Source organism: Triticum dicoccoides, chromosome 1B (genome assembly GCF_002162155.2).
Source record: "Triticum dicoccoides isolate Atlit2015 ecotype Zavitan chromosome 1B, WEW_v2.0, whole genome shotgun sequence".
In the NCBI taxonomy this organism is placed as follows: domain Eukaryota; kingdom Viridiplantae; phylum Streptophyta; class Magnoliopsida; order Poales; family Poaceae; genus Triticum; species Triticum dicoccoides.
The window spans coordinates 210317453-210320932 of NC_041381.1; positions in this window are offsets into that span (position 1 = coordinate 210317453).

Below are 3480 nucleotides of genomic sequence, written 5' to 3' on the forward strand. Positions count from 1 at the left end.
GACACGACACCCCCAACACCCCGACATGGCACCCCCGACCCCGACACAGCACCCCGACCCCGACACTATATATTATTTATTAGTTCATGTTATTAGGTATTCAAGTTTTTATTATGTTCATGATGATGATACATTTAAATTATATACATATTATATTCATGTCATGTATGCAATTTTTTTATGTTGTACTAATTTCGTTTACTCTTTTTCATTGCATGTGTTGACAAATGGCGGGCGCAGGTTGAGAGCGCTCCGAGCCTTCTCCCTCGGCGCGTGCTGGGAGGGGTGCTTGCATTCCACCCCAGCACCTCCGGAGAGCACTGCTAGACTGTATGCAGACACCACCGATGGGCGCTTCTTCTTCGGCCAGGAGAGGTCGGGGGAAGATGAAGAGGGGTGCTAGAGGTGGACGTGGCGGTGGGAGAGGTAGGAAGGCTACTGCGCCTTCCTCGCCGCCACCCCTAGCTGATTTTCCCGACCACAGGACTGCTCCGTCTGAGGGGGACCTAGGACCAATAAGTCTCGGGCCACCGAGCCTTCATCCCACGAGACTCGGGTCGACGAGCCATCGCCCTAGAAGACTCCGGTCCCAGAGTCTTCGTCCCAAGGGGCTCCGGAGGCTAGTGGCCATGCTGATGGTGGCGAGGACAGCTTTTCTGATGATAGTTATAGCGAGGGCGAGCTGGTTGAGGGGGCAAGAAGGTCTACTAGCATGGTGGTACAAAGCTCTTGCGCATGCCGACGACCCGTGATCAGAGGTGGTTGATTGCGCCTAATAGGGAGAAGTAAGTGCATTTACTCTTTTTAACCTTTTGCCTTCACGTTTCTTCAAATTAATCTCTAATGTGTTGGCCTTGTCATACTGCAGGGGTTGGAAACACCCCCGTGGTGTCCGCGGGACCAACCAGGTCCTTGGTGTGCTTTGTCGGCAGAACTTCCCAGGGTGGGTCACGTTGCCCGGTGAGGGTCAGGTTCCACAACTAGCATTTAGCTGGGAGCTGTACCTAGCTACCTCGGCCCTGCCGGAGGTGAGGGTCGACGGTGTCTTGTGCGAGATGGTGGCCGACATTGTGATCCGGACGTTTTGGGTAATTTCTCCTTTACAGAATTAAAAATCAACAGTACCTAGTGATAATATACTAATCAGTGTTGTCTTGTTTGATTGCAGACCTTCTACAGGTGTCTTGAGGAACACGAGGAGGACACGGCTATGGTTGTCGAAGCCGAGTGCAAGCGCCTACTTCAGAACTTATGACACGAGGCTCGGGTGCAGGCTGTTCGAGACTACTACGCCTCGACTAACATTAAGAGGTCCAAGGCGAAGTGCCGAGTCAAGTTTCTGAGTAAGGAGAAGTACATGAAGGTAATTACCAATTTTTAAGGCCTTGTACTTAGTTTCTTTGATTTGATTCGTAGGCGTAGCGCTGAAATTTCTCTTGGCTAACTTCTGAGATGGTGTGCGGATAGGATGGACTGTTGGGAGGCGTTGGTGGATGAGTGGTGCTCTCCCCAATGGCTAGCCGAGCACAACAAGGCCAAGGATAAGCATGCCCAAATGCAAGGTGTGCCACACCATCAAGGGAGCTCAAACCTGTTTGACTATGGGGATAACTGGGTATGTGGTTTGCTTCATGATTCATGCAATTTCATTCTTCATGCTAGCTTGAGCCCTTACTATATTTTGTTCTCTCTTTTAGGCGCGACACAACAAGAAGGAGGTGCCACCAGTATTCGACCTCTATGCCATGGCCCATTCTGCCCCATACAAGAAGGCCAAGGCATTCTTTGAGTCTGACCTCGATCATCCAGAGAGCTTCACCAACATCTCCTCGCACCACAAGCTCGTGAGGTATAGAGACGAGGGGAAGACGAGGAAAGGGGAGGACTTTAACCCGAGCCAGAGTCCTTTTGATTCAGAGCTGGTGATAATATCTGATGCCAGAGGTCTCATGGCTCGGTAGCCATTGGGGATGGACTGATACGTTGTCCTAGAACTCTCCCGGATATCAAGAAGCACCAGACAAGCTCCGCTCCTGAGATAAGGCCTCGTGCACGGCCAATGGAGCTCGCCATCGAGGCTAGGGCCCAGGCGCTTCTGGCGGAGGCAAACAGGCAGGCGTCAAAGAGGGAGTGGGACATGCAGGAGAGGACGGCTAGGTTGTTGGAGGAGGAGAGGAACAGGAACGACGCGTCTCACCGGGCCCTATAAGAGCTCCTGTGTAACGCCCCGGATCCGATGTGCCAGGTGTCCGCCAGTTATCGTCGGCGTTGCCATGTCATGTGCTTGCGTGTTGCATTTTGCCATGTCATCATTTGCATTTTATCATGTCATCATGTGCATCTCATTTTGCATACGTGTTCGTCTCATGCATCCGAGCATTTTCCCCATTGTCCGTTTTGCAATCCGGCACTCCTATATCATACGGCGTCCCCTTCTTGTCTCTTTTCGTGTGCAGGTGTTAAACATTCTCGGAATGGACCGAGGTTTGCCCAGCGGCCTTGGTACACCACCGGTAGACCGCCTGTCAAGTTTCGTGCCATTTGGAGTCCGTTTGATACTCCAACGGTTAACCGAGTAACCGTAAAGGCCCTCTTTGTGTTGCAGCCCAACACCCCTCCAAAGTGGCCCAAAACCCATAAAACCCCCTCCATGCTCTCTGTCGTTCGATCACGATAGTGTGGGCGAAAACCACTCCTCATTTGGACTCTCCTAGCTCCCTCCATCTATAAATATACCCTCCCCGTCCAAATTCGCGTATGAATTCTCCAAAACCCTAGCCTCCTCTTCCCCGCGCCGCCGGACACATCCGCCCGACGGCCGGACATGTCCGTCTGCCCCCGCAGCCATCCACGGGCCGCCACATGGCATCGCCGCCGCCCCTCTGCCGCCGGCCCGCCTGGCCCACGGGGAGCCCACCCCGGGCCGTATCGGGCCCGAGCTCCCCGCTCGCCACCGCCCCTCGCCCGCGCAAGGGCCCGCGCCCCGCCGCCGCCGTGCGCCGCCGGTCGCCGCCCGACCACCGCGCCTCGCCCCGTGCTCCTCCGCACCGGCTCCGTCTCCGGTTGCCGCCGGCAAGGAGCCCGCGCCGGCGCCGACCTCCGCCGCCCCGCCTTCCGGCCTCCCGCGCCGCCGCCGCCGCCCGCAACTCCGGCGGGCGCCGCCCCCCGGCCCCTTCGCCGCCCGGCCCCGCGGCCATCTCCGCGCGCCGGCCTCCCCTCGCTCCGGCCGCGCCTCCCCGGCCTCCCCACGCCCCGTGCCTCGCCGGCCCCTTCTCCTTCCTCAACTCCGGCGAAGTTCCGGCGAGATCTGCCGCCGCATCGATATCCGTGCAGATCGAAGGTTGACCCCGTTATTTCACTAAGTCCCGAAATTGTTGCATATTTTGGTGACTTATTCATCATGCCATATCTCTGCATCCGTAGCTCCGTTTCATGCATATAATATATCAAAATGTTCGTTGTGAGATGAGCTTCATTTCA